Raw genomic sequence first — 19,668 nt, forward strand, 5'->3', positions numbered from 1 at the left:
CACATAAGCACTCACTTTTCTGTATTTTTTGAATAATCATAACATGAATATTCACAGATCATTTTTAATCAGGAAAAATACTGAATATTTTCAATTATGAACCTAATAAAATCAATGGACAAGGGAAGCTGAAGGAAAACATCTGACTAGATTAAATGAGTGTGGAATGAAGTTTCCTTCTCTGTGACATTAACTTGGACAGCACTGAACTCAGAAGGTAGTATACCTAAACACCAAGAGCAAACAAATTATAAGTCTGTATTACTAGACTTGCTTTTAAATATTCTATTATTCATTTTGGGATTCTTGTACACAAACCCATTAATCCTATTTCTCTAAGATTTAAAACTTATCACAGTGTAATTATATAATATGAAGACTGAACAAAAACAAAGAAAGTAGATTAGCAAAATATTTGATAACTGTCATGTACTTGTGACTATATTGCTGACAAATTAGATTTTGAAGCCTGGTAGACATGGTTTGCAAAATCATCTTCTTTTATATTGAGTCACTGTCAAACAGGTATCTCTGTTATTGTAAATTATATTTAAAATTATACTTTCTGTATTTTCCTTGACTATTACCAAACTATTGTTTGATATTTATTTATAAGTGAAGATAATTTTAGATAATTTTAGAAAATGGTTTTGTTTATTAATATGTTAAGTATGTGCTTATATTTTATTGAGTCTTCTCATCCCAAAGCATTATGTGTATTTTCTGTTTTATAGTATTTGTTAAAACTGAAGTCCCATTCTTGAAGTCCCTATGTCTTTCTTGTTAAATTTACTTTATTTTTTAAGTATTTTTTTAGTTGTCAATGGATCTTTATTTTATTTATTTATATGTGGTGCTGAGACTCAAACCCAGTGCCTCACACATGCTAGGCAAGTGCTTCACCACTGAGCCACAACCCCAGCCCCAAATTTACTTTTAAATTCTAAAGTTTATGGTACATGGATTTATTCATTCATTCACTCATTCATTTATTCTACTCTTTTCTAGAATTAATAAAGATAATATTGCCTGGGAGAAAATAAATTTAATAAATGCATTTATAAATATAAAAATTTTAAGTAGGAAAATTACATGGCATTTAAGAAAGACAGAGGATGCAAAATTTCTGAGGTGGGCATGTGACTCTCATGTTCAAAAAAGACGCCCGGGTGACTAGAGGCAAAGCAAGAGCACAGAAGAACAGATGTCAAAGTCAGAGGTACCAGGTCACGCGGGTCCTTGTGAGTACTTTGGCTTCTTCTTTGACAACACTGGCAGAAGAAGAGCCAGCCAACCATTCTTTTCTGATGCATCTGAAGAAAAGTTCTTGACCCAGCCCAATGCTCAAAGGCCCCTGTTTAGCTATGCACAGAGCAGGAAGGATCTTTCCACACTTCAATTTCTCCTGGGCCTTAATTTGTGAATGCTGCCCTCCCCAGACTCCAGACTGAGTCCACCATTCTGCATTGGTTGCCCACACCATAGGCACCAGGGAATGCTGCCCCTCATTTTTCACACCGACACCCACCCATGCAGAAGGAGCAGACACGTGAGAGTTGCTGATGGAAGACACAGTGACCTTCTAACAACCGCCTGTCCAGACTCTCCTGCTCCAGATTCCAAAACTACATCTATTTATCTTAACCCAATTCCACAATGTACTCTTCATTTCCTCTTCTCCATACTTCAAAATATGACAACGAAGACGACTACTACTACTACTTCTACTTCTTCTCGTCCTCCTCCTACTACTAAAAAGTAACAGCCAATTAAAATGAAGATATTTCTATAGACTCACAGATAGCATTTATGACAACTATCTATTCGATTTTTTAACAATGAAAGTTTATACAACGTCTGATATTATTCAGCAAACCATAATTTAATGTAGACAACTGGCAAACCAACAGTTCAGAAAGTCTCCCTGGGTGAAGCAAAGCCACAGTTTAGCTTTCCCTGACTGTGGAATCACACTTGATTGAAATTAGCAATATCATCATTATCTTCATCATCATCATCATCTAATATTTTTTCAGCACTCATTATTTATTCTGTATTTTGCTAAACCCTTTATACACACACTTATCTTAATCATCAAACAATCCAGTTTGGTATACATTACTGCTTTACTATTATAGAGGAAGTCATGGAGTTATATAAATCTATCTCAGATCACAGTTGTTCTTATCTGACTCCAAACCCAGATGAATCAGCATCCACTCATCATTTACTAAACCATCCAAAAGGGTGGGAGAATGGAAACATAAAGGTCACACAGTAGCTGTAAATATGTAAAACTTTGCAGTAAAATCCTCCTGCCAGTTGACTTACTAAGCAGTTCAAAACTTGCCTTCGTGAACACTAGGCAGTTCTCAAGTCAGCTTTGCAGAAACCACTCTCTATTCTAACCCCGCCAGGGTATGCAAGCCAAGCATTAAAACTCCAGGGTACTCTCTTCCTTAAAAATGCAGCCTTTGGGTATAAACCAAGGAGTGGGATAGCTGGGTCAAATGGTGGTTCCATTCCACGTTTTCTGAGGAATCTCCATAGTGTTTTCCATAATGGTTGCACCATTTTGCATTCCCATCAGCAATGTTTGAGTGCACTTTTTTCCCCACATCTTCACCAGCATTTATTGTATTCTTGATAACTGCCATTCTGATTGGAGTGAGATGAAATCTTAGTTTTGATTTGCATTTCTTTAATTGCTAGAGATGTTGAACATTTTTCATATATTTGTTGATTGATTGTATATCTTCTTCTATGAAGTGTCTGTTCAGTTCCTTAGTCCATTTTTAATGAGGTTATTTGTTTTTTTGGTGTTAAGTTTTTTGAGTTCTTTATATATCCTAGAGATTAATGCTTTAGTTTAGCTGAGGTGCATGTGTTAAAGATTTTCTCCCAGTCTGCAGGCTCTCTTTTCTCACTGATTATTTCTTTTGCTGAGAAGAAGCTCTTTAGTTTCAATATATTACAGTGACACAGCCACACCAATGTTTATAGTAGCTCAATTCACCATAACTAAAATACGGAACCAAACTAGATGCCCTTCAACAAATGAATGGATAAAAAAAATGTGGAGTATACACACACACACACACACACACAATGGAATATTTCTCAGCTTTAAAGAAGAATGAAATTACGGTATATGTTGGTAAATGGATGGAGTTAGAGAATATCATGCTAAGTGAAATAAACCAAACCCAAAAAATCAAAGGTCAAATGTTTTCTGTGATAGGTGAATGCTAATTCACAATAAAGCAGGTGTAGGGAAGAATAAAGTTACTTTGTATTAGGTGGAGGGGAGTGAAGGGAGGGGGAGGGGGAGGGGGAGGGGGGAGGGGGGAGGGGGAGGGGGGAGGGTGGTAGGAATGATAGTAGAGTGAAACAGACGTTATTACCTCATGTACATGTATGACTGCATGACCCATGTGATCCTACAATTTGTACAATCAGAAAAATGAGAGATTACACTCCATTTATGTATGATCTATCAAAATGTATCAATGCATTCTACTGTCATATACAACAAATTAGGACAAATTAAAAAAAAATTTAAACGCAATAAGCAATGCAGCCTTACATTGAGGGTATTAACTGAGCCTCTGTCAGTCTTTTGAATACTGATGTGTATTGTGAAATAACGAAATGTATTAGAGTAATTTGAATTACTCATAAGAAGAAGAGAGAGAGCAAGAGAATGAAGGCACCGTCCCTAACTTCTCAAATGTGAAAACCGGGATTGGTGTAATTCAGGATGGTCACGGTTCACTGGTGGACAGTCCTCCCGTGACCGCAGTATTGGGTATGCGGTTCCCACTTGAAAGCAAAGCCCTCTGCTCCTATTCTTCCCCTGCGGAGTTGGGCAGGCACCAGGCGGGGCTGGAGTCTCGCGGAAATGAATTCACAGGAGCCCGTTGGACGGTGCAGGCGGTCCTCCTTGAAGGCTTCAGAAGAGCAGTTGACTACAAAGGGATATGTTGAAAGGAAATCTGTAGCCCTCCCCTGAAAATTCTCTTCCTTGTTTCCAGCTCTCACACAGTGAGATGCTAAGCTGCTTCTAAACAACTCTTCAGATACCTTATGACAACAGACCCATCTTTCCTCTTTTCCAAATCTTCGGTTTTCCAAGGTAAAACCTTCAGTTTCAGCGGTGTTTTCAGATGGAGAACTTTCCTGATGTCCTCTCACTCCCATGACCCTTCTTTAAGACATTTTCACTCCTCAGGACTCTGAATGAGGCCCAGTCACTCAGTGACCCTCCAGATACCCTCTCAGCAGAGTGTATGGTAAAACCATATCACTTTTGTGTGTGACTCTGGATGTCTACTACTCTAGGCTGTAGCACAATTTCTTTGGCAGCCACATGAAATTGGATGGAATATTCTGAATATATAGGTGACTTACTCTATCATTTTTGTTTATTTTTCCTGAACACTGGCAGCTCCATTTGTGCGTGTGTGCAGAACAGAATTTATACTTCAATGATAAGTGTGAATCATGACCATTCATTCCTTTAACAAATATTGTGACAATAAGTTATCTGCCGGGAACTGTACCTAGATGCCCTTCAACAGATGAATGGTTAAAGAAACTGTGGTATATACCCAATGGAATATTATTCATAAAAAAGAATAATATTATGGCATTTGTAGATAAATGGATAGAACTGGAGAATATCATGCTAAATGAAATAAGCCAATCCCAAAAAGCCAAAGGCCAAATGTTTTCCCTGATAGGCAGATCCATTTTTAATTAAGCTTTTGTTGTCATTTCAATGGACATCATCTGCAAAAGGCACCACACTTAAAGTCAAACTGTATAGTTAAACCTTTGCAAAAACAGTGACAAATTCATTCAATATCAACCAACACAATCATGAATTTATTAAACTTCTCAGTTTCAACTTACTCATCTTTACTTGATGAAACTTTCATTTACTCATGTTTGACTTGATAAAGATTAAAGATACAAATGTCAAAAGAAGTTTGACAAGAATGGTGTGATCATTAATTATTATTCTTTAAGACACATAACAGCATTCTCACTAATTCCTTTTAATGTCAGCATGTGAGATTTTCCAGCTCTTTCTGTCCTCAGAAACGTTTGATAATACAGAATATGTCAATCTCAGTTGGGAAACAAGAACTCTGTCTTGTGAAGAGAGATGGGTACCTCCTTGACTGTTGTGGTTCAGGCTGCTATAACAGAATGCCAGAGATTAGGCGGCTTAAACAACAAAAATTCATTTCTCACCATTCTGGAGCCTGGAAGTCCACAATCAGGGTGCCGTAACCATCAGGCTCTTGGTGGAGGCCCTCCTCCTGGGTTACAGAGGCCATCTTTTCCAGTATCCTCCTCATAGAGGAGGGAGGCTCTCCTCTCTCTCTGTATAAGCACCCTAATCCCATTCATTGGATGCCACACTCATGATCGACCACCCCCAACACCCCACCTCCCAATACGGTCACATTGGCAGTTAGGGTTCCAACATATGAGTTGGGGGGAAGTACAAATAGTGAATTCATAACACTGACTTTCTAAACAAAAAAGGTTCAACTCCAGCCAACTCTTCCTAAGTAGAGTTTGGCTGATGAAGTTCTGGGGAGTGGATGATTCTCTTTGTCACAGTTACTCCTAGGCATGATTAGACTGACTGCTCAAGGTTTACCAGACTCACTCAGGGTCTCAGGACATTGATTATAGTTGTTTTCAAAGGGGTGCAATTATCCTTACTAGTGCATGTTGTTTATCAATGCAAAGCCAATAGTTTAGAGAAGTAGGGACTTGCGTGGGGATGTTGCTGTCCTGTGACATGACAGCTACTACCACGTCAGGAAGACAACACTGAAGTTAAGGTGAGCACTTTTCTAACGCCCTTGGAAGGCTGCCATCGCATTTTAACTTGGGGACTGAAGGTCTTTACCTTTCCCTTTGGAACATGCTATATATTTCTCTTTGAACCATCTCATCAAAATGTAACATGGCATTAAAATAGCATGTATTTTCTGATCTTGTACAATTTGCTTTGCCGTTGTTATGGTTTGAATATGTCCCCCAAGGTTCATGTGTTGGAAACTTCAGCATCCATGCAGCAGTGTTGGGAGATGCGACCTAAAAAGAGGTGACTAGATGAATGGATTGACGTTGGGATGGCAGGAGTGGGTCATCTCAGAAGTGAGCTTGGCCCCTCCTGCTCTTGTTGCTCCCTTGTCTGAAGCTGGGTCCCTTTGTGGCACGGGTCAACACACTCCTCTTGCATTCAGAAATCTCAGTTATTCTGCCCAATACACATTGATTATCTATCTTCCACAATGAAACCATAATCTACTCTGTCCCCAAATTCTTCCTCACATAATCCAATGGATTTGTTAATATGCTAACTTATTTTCTTAAAGTCGTGTCCCATGCTTACATTTCTATGTACACACTAGGCATAGGCATTGAACAACTGTATACTGCTGGGTCAACGTAAACAGTCCTCAAGCTGCCGGCCTGTCTCTGGTTCTCTGGATTTCCTCCACCCTTCTCTATCTCAAAGCACAGCAAGGGTGAGATATGAAGGCAAAAGTAACCGTCACTTTTTGTCTTTTCTTTCACAGGTCAAGGACTTTTTTTTTTTTTTTTTTTTTTTCCTTGGGCCAGGGAATGAACCTAGGGGCATTTTAACCACATCCCCAGATCCCCAGTCCTTTTTTTTTTTTAATTTTGAAACAGTATGTCACTAAATTACCTAGGGTCTCACTAAGTTGCTGATACTGGCTTTGAACTTGCAATCCTCCTAACTCAGCCTCCTGATCTGCTGGGATTACAGGTATGCACCACTGTGGCTGGCTTTCTTTTCACTTTGTTTTGTTTCCAGATATGACATGCTCATGCAGTACCTTCAGCTGGTACATGGGTGGAAGACGCTGACATGGAAGAGGCATGAAACTGGGAACTGATAATCAGAGTGACCGGCATCCTAGAACACGGAGGTATGTTGGGAGCAGGTGGTGGTAACTGGGAAAGCGAATAGTAATGATAACATCAACAGGATCACAAGGGAAAGGTCTGTCACCTGGACCCAACCCAGATCTTCCTTTACACATACCTTTGCAGGTGTGAGACAGAGACAGCGTGCTTCCAGGTAGTGTTTGCTATTCATTTTGCTATTCATTTTTCTTTTCACTGATTAATAATAAGAACACCTTTTTAAGGTTTGTTTGCTTTGTACTTTCAAATGGTAATACTATTCCACTATTTGACTCATTTTGATTCCCATGAAATCCAAACAGATGGATCAGGGAAATATTTTAAAAATATTAGTTGCATGAAATAACAGAAGAGTGCTGTATGTATGCTTGTGCTACCTTATTCCATGGAAGTCTTAAAGGTAGAATTTACTAGCCTTCCAAATGATGGTAAGTGGCTGATATTCCTCACTGTAAATTCAGTTTCACACTTTCTTCAAGTTTAATTATTGGCATCTTTTCAAATTATATCGTATTCCCAGGTATGTGTAATAGCATTTCAGACATATCTGGTTGAAGTATGTGTTGAAAATCGATCATTATGTATCCAGACTCAATTTGAAATCTAAATATATGGGACATGATTACAAAGGGGATCTGCAGAACACAATATCGTTTTGGGAATGTCCACACTGAGCTTTTGCTTTGTGGGTGAACAGAACAGGGCTAGGTAGAAGGCGCTAGCTGGGGAGTGGGATGGAGAAACTTAGAAGCAGTTGACAAACGCAGGGAGGAACTGAGGACATGCACCAGGTGTCCTCTTCTCCTACAGAAGTGCTGTTTTATTTGTTCTGCTTTGTGTTGTTCTGATCTTTCGATATGCAGCTTCTTCCTCCCTCAGGATCTTTACCCTTCTCGTTCTGTCTTTCTGGAATGCTAGTGAAGACCATATTTGTGCACAGCTGCTCCTTCTAATCATTTGGCAGGAATGGCATTTCCCCTGGTGACCTGGGTGCTTTTTCTGAACACCATGAGCAACGAAACTCCGCCCACCCTCCACCCATTGCTTCATCACTTCACCTTGTTCCACTGCTTCCAAACTACCTGTCATGCTCTGCAATCACTGTGCAATCGGCTCACTTGTGAATTGGCCCCAACTCGACAGGAGTTTAAGTTCAACAAAGCAGACACCCTGCCTGTATTATTCTCCTCTGAATACCCAGCACAGGGCTTAACTTCCTCATTATGTCAGCATGGAAAGGTCAGGAAGGACTCTCCAGAGAGGTGACGTGGGAGATGAGTCTGGGAGAACAAGCGGATGTAGCTCGAGGGAGAAGAGGATATGAGCAGTGACACAGTATTCGTCACTGTGTCAAAGAGCATGATGAGCCAACGAGATGCAATGGCTTCCTGATGTAGGTAATATTCAGCATCCTGCAAGACACAGAAAACAGGGAGGGCAGTGGAAGGAGCTGAAGCAGAAATACTAAATGGATATAAGACAGCTAGGACTTGCAGTTCCAGGGGAGATGTCAAGAGTTTTCTTGGAAACTGTAGATCTTACAATGAAAGATTTTTCTTAAGAAATAAAAATTTTATCAAGGAAGGAATATCATCAGCTTTGTATTTTAGCAGAAATTTCTGAGCATTAGGGTGGACAACAGATTTAGTTTCTTTACATGTCTTAATTTTAAGACTTCAGTAAATTTAAATTTTTTTTTATTTTGACAGACTGCATTTTGATTCATTGTACACAAATGGGGTACATCATTTTGTTTCTATGGTTGTGCACGATGTAGATTCATACCATTCGTGTAATCATACATGTATATAGGGTAATGATGCCTGTCTTATTCCACCATTTTTCATACTTCAGTAAATTTTTTTTAAGCTTCATAATTTTAAAATTTTTACTTAACCTAAGAACTCATGTTCCATTATGTATTCCTAAAATGTCAGTACCTCTGATTCAGGCAAAATTTTTAAATGAGCAAACAATTCACTATGCATACACATACTGTACAAAAACACATACTGCTAATTGTTTATCCACATTTAAGGACAGTAGCCAACTCCTAAGTCTTTAGTCTCAGTCATGCCTTTGAATCAAAAACCTTCATGTTATAATTTTAAAGTCTGTAGTGCTTAAAGCTTCCATGTATAAAAAGTAAATTTGAAATACCCTTCTCATCCACTGATTGTTAAATAATTTGCCTGAGCTCAAGAAATATTTCCATTTCTCCTTTCTGCTTCTGGGAATGCTGACCTCAAAAATTTCCTGCTTCCACAATTTTTTTTATTGAATTGCAGTAAGTATTTTGAGATTTTTCAAAAATGCATGAAAATGATGATCATGAGCAAAGTAAGTATGCTCTAATTAAAAAGTATTTGAAACATTTTATTAATCAATCTAAAGTGGACCTAACATAAAACAATGTCAGAGTGTGAAAAGGTAAGAATAACATTTAAATATATCTAGATTAAAGGACAGAAAAGTTATTTTATATGCTCTCTGAAAGGAAAAAGAAGGAAGTATAATATAATTAAGTTTCAAGGAACAGAACATACTTTTTAAAAGGATTTTTCTAATGCTCCTTTCTTCATTGAAATAAATATCATAATTGCAATTAAAATAAAATTATGACAACAGTCTTTAGATTCCAGATAGACTTTGGTTCAGGTTCCAGACCTGTCACCTGCTGGGCCAATCCATCCCCTGGAGCTGCAGTCTTATCCCTTCTGCCATCTTTCACCACTACCACATCCTGGAGAGCCCATGTTTATAACATACCCATCTGTACATCCATTTTTTCCTTGCTTGTATAATCACATGTAAGCATGTGTAGTGTATGCATACATATATGCATATTGTAGATATTTGCTTTAGTTCATTTCTCCTGCTAGAAAAAATAGTTTAACAAGGTAACTTAAAAACAACAGAAATTTATGCATTATGATTCTGGAGGCAGGGGAGTCCAAGATCAATGTGCTGGCAGACTGTCTGACCAGGACTTGCTCCTCTCTGCTCCATAGATGGTATCTTGTTGTTTGTTCCACCTTCAGGAACCCTCCTGACCTGTTCACTTGCTAAAGGCTTCAACTCTTCATACTATTGCATTGGACATTTAGGTTCCCACACTGGAAATTGGGGCAGACACCAACTTCAGATCACAGCAATATCTATATGTATCCAAGTACCTATATATATAGGTTCTGTTTTTACAAAAAAAACAAAACAAAACAAAACAAAAAACTCATCATTTTTAGTGCAATTTCTCTTCAAAATATTTAAAATCTACTTTTTTCCTTTTAAGCTATTATTTCTAATTGTACCCCTTGAAATAATAGTTAAATGATTTTGATAGGCATTCCATGTGTTCTCCAAACACTTCACTCTTTTGCATTCTTTATTACCATGTTTTTGCAGATGCAATGCACTTTGCACTCCATGTTCCAAATTTACTTTGATCCAGACAGCAAAAACAAAATCAAGCTTTTAAAATTATATAAGCTACATCCACAGGCACATAAAAATATGAAAATATCTTTTCAAAATCACTGTCATCCTTTCCTTTCAACATTGCAGTATGTGCAAAGATTCAGAAAAAGAATGAGAAACAAACTGTCACAATTTTCAAAAAGAAAAATAATATTGACAGCGAGAAACTATACACACACGTACCACACTCTATTTGTTTCCTAGTATTGCCATTTTAAATTTACCACAAACTAGGTAACTTTACACAACAAAATTTTGTTTTCTCATAGCTCTGGAGTCTGGAAATCTAAGTACAAAGTGTCAAGAAGGGGTGACTCTCTCTTGGGGGCTCAGAGGAAGATTCTGTCCTATGCCCCCGTCTCAGCTCCTGGCAGCTGCTAGAATTCTCAGGTGTCCCTGGATTTCTAAACGTATTTCTCCAATCTCTGATACTGTTGTCACCTGGTATCCTCCTTGCCTGATTCTGTGTCCAAATTTCTCTCCTCAGGCAAGGATATGGTCACTGGATTATGGATGGCCTTCATTCATTAGGGCCTCCTTCTAAGTTCATTGTATCTGCAAAGATTCTATTTCTAAATACGGTCCTGGGTATAGAAATGAAAGATTTAGGACTTCAACATATCGTTTTGAGGAAAACAGTTCTACCCATGACACACTGCAAGATCAATTTCAGGCAAATTTATAGTACAAAAATTTTAAATAGATGTAGCCAAGAAGTTAGTAAAGGGCATAACAAATAATGTCAACAAAATTCTGTTCTCAAATGTGAAATCTTAGAAAATAGACTCATTTCCCTTTCCTGATTGGCAAGTGTAGAGATATCATGAAAATGTCATGATAAATATCATTTTAACATACATTTAGCATAAATTTTAATTTTTATTGCTATGGGCAAGAAATTAAAAAGTGTCACAGGACAGTCTAAGTTGATTTTTACCTAATTGAATAATTACAGAAAATATTGATATTGGAATTTCTGTCATGTTAGAGGTTAGTCTGTTGAAGTAGACTATCAGAGTCTTTATTTGGCTCAACATTTTTATCAGTAGCATGATGTTAGACATTGAAAAACGGAGTACCAGATTTCCTATGATTGAGGGCCGCAGGTGCAACTCAGTGGTAGAGGGCTTGCTTCTGATGCCCAAGGTCATGGGTTCAATCCCCAGGACCACAAAAATAATAAATAAATAATGGCCCACAAGAAAAAGATGAGGAAAAAAACTAACATTTTAGGAAAACATAAGTTAACTTTAATAGGCCCCATCTGACTTCAGTTCCAAGGTCAAGAAGTTAAATGGCCGAACTGAAGAAAATGAAATTATATAGATACAATGTGATTTTTCTGTTTCTAAAACACAAAGTTCCCACACACACCCTATCTGCAACTCTGAAGAGACTGTGCTCTCAAGTCACATTTGACTGTTGCTGGGTGACATGATACCTCTCCAATTCAGCCGGAGGTCAGTCAGTGTAGCCATAAAGGGAGCAGGAAACTTCTGCCTGAGGTATCTGCTGTCGTTTGGACATGGTTCGTCCCTTTGAAGGACCTTTGCTAGAAGCTCAGTCCCCAGTGTGGTGGTGATGAGGCAGTGGAACAGAATGGTCGGTCCCAGTAGAAAGTAATCATGCTCCACCCTCATGGATTAATGCAGGTCTCACAGGAAATTAGCTCTCGGGGGAGTGGGTTGTTATAAAACACAAGGTTGCCTCCTCTGGCACTCAGTCAGTTCCCCTCCTGCTAATCTTCCATGTTACGATGTCACCAGAGGTCCCTTGTCAGAATACTGGCACCATGCTCATGGACCTTCTAGTCACCAGTATCATGAGTCAAAGAAACCTCTTTCTTTGTTAAGTATCTACCCTCAGGTATTTTATTATAGTAACACAAAACAAAGGAAGAAAATACTCTAGAGAAATGACTTTTGTTATAAGGATTTCTATTTTTATGGACTTCCTGGATAATGAGTGACATTATAACAACCTATGTCAAATCCATCCATGAGGAGGAATCCAATAATGAGAAACTAAACCCTGAAACACATTGTTGTTGGAATCCTGTTCCCATCTAAAGCTACACCAAATAGGAATGTTCCCCATTGTCCAAGTGCTCCTCGCATGCTCATTAGTTGGCAGGCAAGTATGTACCTTGGTTTTTATGAAAATGTTAGAACTTGGTGGAATCTGTGGAGTACTTCTAAGTAAAAAGGTTTGAGGGGAGCATAGGAGATCAACATTGAAAACTGTGGACAATTCACTTTTTACTGTTTGATGATGAAACCGCCAAGCCATTGTTTCAGTTGCTGGACAAAGTCTGCCTCCACCATACTTTTCTCCTTCCACCCCCAACTTCGGCCTCCTTGTGCTTGTTACCATCGTCACACACTCTGGCTAACATTCTCCGAGTTCCAGCTTTCTCTCTATCACACATAGAACTCACTGAACTAAAGAGTTGAGGTTAGGAAGTAAAAGCTCAGCTACCATATACTAACAATTATAATTCCTCCACTATGCGATGAAAGACAGACTCTAATTAACTAATGTTGGGATTCAATTAATCACAAATACACTAGAAGTGACTAATATGCCAGTAAATTTAATCCAATTAGGCCTCATTAATAGAAATGCATTGGCAGCTCATTGCATTATAGAAAGAAGCATCAGAATAAATAGTAGAAGGCAATTAATAAGCCTAAGGAAGTTAATTTCAATGTAAGGGATTAGCAATCACGACAAACAGAAACATCACAAGAAATAGATGTTAGTCTTAGGAAGAAAACATTTACAGAGAATTCGCTAACTACTTAGAAAAACTTAAATGGTCATTGTAATAAAGAAGAAATACATTCTCTTTTGAAACCAAAGATGTGTCATGGATATAGGTTTTGTTTCACAGAATATGCTTTCAAACTTTTACATTTATATGAACATGATTGATTGAAAAGTTTAGGGGTTGTGAATTCCAATTATGATATCAGCTTATATTGGAATAGCACTCCCACTGGGAATAATAATAAACTAGAAAAAAATAATTTTTAACAAATTAATTTGAAGGCACTAGAGAGCAGTCAAAAGCAGACAGAAACTCTAAAAGATCTAACAATTAAAAACAGAAAAGTATAGAAACCTAGTGAGATCTATGATTGTTCTGTTTTCTCCCAGTCCTTAGTCATAGAACAGCTAGAACTCGAAGTCTTCATAGCTGTTGAGTTATGACATCAGTGAAGAGATTACAGGTTATCAGAGGAACTCAACTGAGAATAATCCCATAAAGTGGAGAAAGATAGAGGGAAGAACATCAATACTTGCCTATAAACAACCTCGAATCCTTGGCTGATTGTTGAACTGTGCAAGTGTGTTAATGAGCTTTCCATTGCTATAACAAAATACTTGAGATAACCAACCTAAGAGGAAAGGATTCTTTTGGCCTTCGGTGTGGGAGGTTTTGGTTCATAGTCAGGTGGCTCATTACTTTAGGGCCTTTGGTGAAACAGCACATCATGGTGGGAAAGTATGGCAGGGGAAACAGCTTAACTCACAGCAGTGGAGAAGCAAGAGGCAAAGAGGAGACCAATATCCCCTTCAAGGGCACAAACCCAATGATCCAACTTCCTTACCTTAGGTCCCATTTCCTAAATGTTCTACCACTTTCCAATATTGCCATGGACTGGGGACAAAGCCTCTAACACCTGGGGACACAAACCATATCAACATGTGTCAGATGAATGAAACCAGCAGGAAGCAGCAGTTGAAGGGACAGAACAGAGATTTCCATCCCTGTCCACCAGGAGGGAACTAGATGGGAATCTGAGGAGAACCAGACAGAGGTGCTTGCTAAAGCCTTCCAAGGACCACCCTGTCTAAGTGCACACAAAGGTTCCACAAGGTAAGGGTGATTGGACTTCAACATCTGCCAGAGAATGATAAGTGCTCTTAGAGGAAGAAATGTCAGAATCCCTTAATGTATATTATCCAGAATGTCCTGTGTACAACAAAAATCTAATATACATCCTGAGAAACTAAAAGTATGATGCCTCATTGCCAAAAAACTCACAACAACTAGAAGTCCACAGAAGGACATCCCAAGGTGAGGCAAACATTGGACTAGGTAGTAAAACAAATATTGTAAATACGGTCAAGAATTTAAAGACAATTATGTTCATAATGAATGGATACAGTATCTCATCACGAGACACACGGAAGTTGCAAAAAGCAATCCAACAATGCTTAAATCATAAAAGTATGATATCTGTCTCACAATTATCAGCAAACTGAAATAAGGAATAGTATATTGAATTTAAAGAGAAAAAAAATTAGAAACAAATGTAAACAAAATCCTGATAATCTGTTGGACAATCATGTGGTGAACATACATTTAACTCAAATAACAAAAGGAAGACACAGAGACAGAGGAGGAAAGGAGGGGGAGACTAGGAAAGAGAAGTAATGTAAAGAAATAATGGGATTGGTACTCCAAAATGCCCCTTTGTCATACCTGAAAGTCTGCAGATTGGAAGGCAAACAGGTCACAAAATTTTAAAAGACATGTTTGAATCATTATTCTTTCCCACAAAACCTATGATTTGGGCTAGGCCAGGTGGCTCAGGCCTGTAATCCCAGCAGCTCTGGAGGCTGAGACAGGAGGATTGCAAGTTCAAATCCAGCCTGAGCAATGGCTAGGTTCTAAGCAACTCAATGAGACCCTGTCTCTAAATAAAATACAAAATAGGGCTGGGGATGTGGCTCAGTGGCCAAGTGCCACCCCTCCCCCCCCCCCAAAAAAAAAAAGCAAAATCTGTAACTTGGGAGGTATGATTTTGGGGGCATATAATTACTTTGATTACTTGTTTACCCTCCAAAGCAATGTTTCACAAGACATCTTTTGATCTTGAGTTTTGGGCATCTTTAATGCGGCCACCATGCGTATTTACGTTAAAAAGCTCAATTTTGTGACCCCTCTTATGAACTTAAAAACCAAGTTAGTAAATATTATTATGTTTTGCTATGGCTTTCAGGGACAGTTTCTCTGTTTCATGCTTTCAAAAACCCATTTCTGCACTTGAGAAATGTCCCCTGCACTTATTACTGAGAATACAATATTAATTGGTCAATGGCTTCCAACACAAGCACTAACCAATAACATGCATACAAAGGAAGATGGAAAATTCTCGAAGTGTACTCCCACATGCCTTCTCCTACCCAAACTTCTCCCATTGTGGAACTGTGCCCAAAACTCTTCAGAGCTTAATCAAATTTGCTTCTGTCCAGCTGTGACGCTTCATGAGGTCAGATGACATTTGGGTGCCCCCCCCCCCTCCAACCATTGTACTGTGGTCTCCCCAGGAACCACCAGGGACCTGAATCTAATTAGTCTGAAAGAAGCCACTGTGCCTAACCTCGGTAATTAACAAATGGCATGCTTCTCTCACGTCAGAAAACACAGCAATCCTGCTCCCATTCCTCCTCTTTCCTGGTGCCCCCCACTCTCCCTCCCTCCCTGATCAAATTGGCCTCCTCCAGTCTGTGGAAAAGAAAAGAAAATGCCTGGGCCCCTTGCCCTGGGACCTCCAGCCAGCCCTGCGCTGCTGCCAAGGCCAACTCTTCAAGCCAGGGGTCTGGGCTGGGAGCAAATGCAAATGTGGAAGACTTGCGAAACAGCTTTCCCCTTTCTCCCGTTAGCAAAGCTTTCTCCCACGCCGGCCGCCTCTCCTGATCAGGGGCCACCTGGGCTGCTCCTATCTTTTCTTCCACCTCCTATGAGATCTGTGACAACTTGCTTCCTTCTTCCTTTCCCCTGCGCCTGGTACCCCAGGTGGAGCCCACTGCAGGGCGCCCACCTCCAGGGGACGCACCCCGGGCGGGCTCCCAGGCCTGGGCGGCACACCCGAGCGTCTGGGCGACCCTGGCGGCGCGCCTGGCCCGGCGCCCGGCCCTCCCCTGCGCGCTTACTCTGTTTTTATTCCAGAAATCCTCCTCTTCCGCCTCCCTTCCCCGCCTCCTGGTCTTTCCCTTTCCTCGAGGAAGCGAATCGGACCGCGCAGGGCGTCGCGGTGCCCGGTGCTTTGCGGTGCGAGCGGTGAGTGGGGCCGGGGACGCTGGACCCGGGGCGGGGGCGACGCGGGACGGACCCAGGTCTCGGGGTTTGACGGGGCGCGCGGCGCGGCGTCCGGGGCTTGGCGGTTGTGCAGCCGCCGCGTCCTCAGGTGGGTGCGAAGTTTGGCGCTTGCGGTGCAGACGCGGCGGGCTGGGTGACAGCGGCGTCCAGCCATGGAGTGGTGGCGCCCGAGCGCCCCCCGGGTTCCGCACGCCTGGATCTCCTTGCGGGGCAGCCGAGTAGAGGCTCTCTGGTGGGGGGACTCACTCCGCCCGGGGGACACGCGCTCTCGAGGGGTGGTGGCACCCCACCTGGCCAGTCCTGCGCTCTCAGCGTGCGACTTCGTCCCGCATGACAGGTCCCGCGTGCCGGGGACCTCTGGTGGCCCTCAGGGACTCGGGCCAGCCCCTCGCAGGTGAGAGGGTTAGGGTCACTTCTGTACCTGGCTGACCGGGAGGCGGGGATGGAGGAAAGAGGGTCGTAGGAAGGAGCCCATCTCTCACACTGTCAATTCAGGCAGACTGGAGAGATGCAATTCATTTGGAAGTGTACTCGTTCTAAAAAAATTAAAATGTTCATGTTTCAAGGTAGAGTTTTCTTTCGTCTATTTTTTGGCTTTGTTAATCTACTCCTGGGATTTATAATTTAGTCTTGATTTTAATTTTATATTGCATATTTAAAACAGTCATTAAAATCAGTATATTATATATTTTAAATAAAACCATATAAAACAAATACAGAAAAATATTATGCACTAAAATTTTATTTCTCACCTACTTCAAAGGGGATAGATTCAATATTTAAATTGCATGCTACTTTAACAGCAATAGATAACTTCCAGCTGTCTATCTGTTGTTATAGTTCATTGTGATACACAAACATTATTTACATTAAATTTGAATGAGGCAAGAATGCTTATAATCATGTTCTAAGACCTTGTTGGAATTGTACAAGGTAGTGACATTAGTTACAACACAGCAACATTCTGATTAAAGGAAAAGACCCCAAAATGTCATATTATATACATATATGTTCATAGGGAGCGACTTCATAGAACAAGTAAAAAGATGTAATATATTTTTCAATTGCATTATACTAAATTTATAGAAGTCAGTTCAGGCTCCACATGTAAATTAGAAAATACATTAAAGCAAAATCAACTTGAGTGTGCCATGAAATAAAAAAATTGAAAAAATTTGTCTTATAAAAGATACAAAATCTAGGAATTTAAATGAAAATATGCTACATGTTTATATCAGAATCCAATAAAATATGTAATATTTAGGTGAAATGTCATTTCCATAAAATAATTCACAATGTAAATAGAATCCTAATTGGTGTTTTTGTTTTTATTAATGAGACTGTTTAGCTTATGAAAAACTACTTGAATATATGAAGATCTCAGTTGTATACATGTATGTGGATAACTTGATCATATGATTAAAAGGTATTATAGAGTCATAGTTTTTAAAAAACAGTGAGACTAACCTACTATCAGACATTTCTGTGAAATTGAAGAGGCAGATTTAAAAGAAAAAAAAAAACTGTCATTTGAAGCATACATTTTAAACAAAAGGAAAAAGAAGAAATGACATTTAATTGACCATGTTTGCACAACTAGGTATTTATCTGGGAAAACTAATAATACAATTGGAACTTTTCCTCATTTAATACACAAATGTAGGTGGTTTACTAATTTAAATTCAAATATATGAAGCCTAAAAAGAAAAAGGAAAGAAAATCTGAATGTGCACATGGCATGTAGGGAAAACATTATTCTAAGCATAATACAAAACCTGGAGACATTTAGGGATGGGATTTTTATTAACACATGCATATGAAAAGCAGACACACATAGGTGGTCATTGGAGTTTGGTCTTGCAGTACTGAGGATCAAACACAGGTCCCCCACATGCTAGGCAAGTGCTCTATACTGAGATGCATCCCCAGTCCTTTTTAAATGTATTTTCTTTTTCATAGAATTTGAGACCTAGTCTCTCTAAGATGCCCTGGCAGTCATCTGACTTTAGATCCTCCAGCCCCAGCCTCCCAATTTGCTTCAATTGCAGGTGTGTGTCACCATGCCCAGCTAAGCAGCAGTATATTTACAATAACAGAAAAAAAAAAAAGATAATTTTGCTAAAATGCCTAGAACTCTTATGAATGTTTCCAAAAATCAACAAGATTAAAGAGTCCATTCAAAATAAGATAAATACAAGTAAATAAAAGAGGAAGACTCTTAGTCCTACTAATTATCCAAAAAAATCAATTAAAATCAGATATAAACTTTTGCCTGATTTACTGATTTTGGAAGTCTGATAATATTTAGAGTTGTTGATAATGACTTGAGAGGAATATGCTTTTACAAACTTATATAGATAATATGAATTGGTTAAAAAAAACTTTAAAGATGATAACTCTTAAAGATTTCAGATGTTCCTTCACTTATTGGAATTTATTTTGCAAATCATGCTCCCAAAAGTGCAAATAAAAATCTTGTCAAGCCACAAGTCAGGTATGGTGGTGCACATCTGTAATCCCAGCAGCTCAGGAGGCTGAGGCAGGAGAATCACAGTTTTAAAGCCAGCCTCAGCAACTTATTGAGGCTCTAAGCAACTTAGTGAGACCTTGTTTCTAAATAAAATATTTTAAAGGACCAGAGTTTAGCTCAGTGGTTAAGTGCCTCTGGGTTCAATCCCCATTACCAAAAAAAACAAAAAACAAAAAAAAAACAAAAAAACAAACAAACAAACAAAAAAACTATGTCAAAAACATGTGCCAAAGATATTCAGGAGAATTGTTTTTAATATATGAAATATGGAAACAATTCTGAAACCATTGATTAGAATTTGGTTGTATAATTACGGTTCATCCAGAGGTGAAATAATAGATAATCTAAAAAACCAAAACATTTGGTAGGTCTACATGATCTAACATGCAACTATGTCCAAATATATTAGTAGAAATACAACAAAAAAAGGCAGAACATAGTATATGTACTCTGTATACGTATGCATATAAATACTGTTATATGTGTACACACACACACACAAACTAGCATATTTTGTAAAAAATAATTTGGAACAGAAAAGGTTAGGCTGATATGGATATTCATGTTCTAT

The 19,668-nt window shown here is 39.1% G+C and overlaps 1 protein-coding gene across 4 annotated transcripts in view; it reads left to right on the forward strand.

The window, feature by feature from the left end:
* The window catches only part of Plscr4 (phospholipid scramblase 4), an 89,224-nt gene that overhangs the window by 32,917 nt on the left and 36,639 nt on the right, over nucleotides 1-19,668 (forward strand). For 3 of the 4 annotated variants that reach the window (XM_047565551.1, XM_047565554.1, XM_047565555.1), the window contains 2 exons: nucleotides 6,866-6,980; nucleotides 16,418-16,528. The gene's annotated coding sequence lies outside the window, so the exon portion shown is untranslated. The remainder of the gene's footprint in view (nucleotides 1-6,865; nucleotides 6,981-16,417; nucleotides 16,529-19,668) is intronic. The other variant, XM_047565553.1, reaches the window with a different exon arrangement.

Source organism: Sciurus carolinensis, chromosome 9 (genome assembly GCF_902686445.1).
Source record: "Sciurus carolinensis chromosome 9, mSciCar1.2, whole genome shotgun sequence".
Taxonomy (NCBI): domain Eukaryota; kingdom Metazoa; phylum Chordata; class Mammalia; order Rodentia; family Sciuridae; genus Sciurus; species Sciurus carolinensis.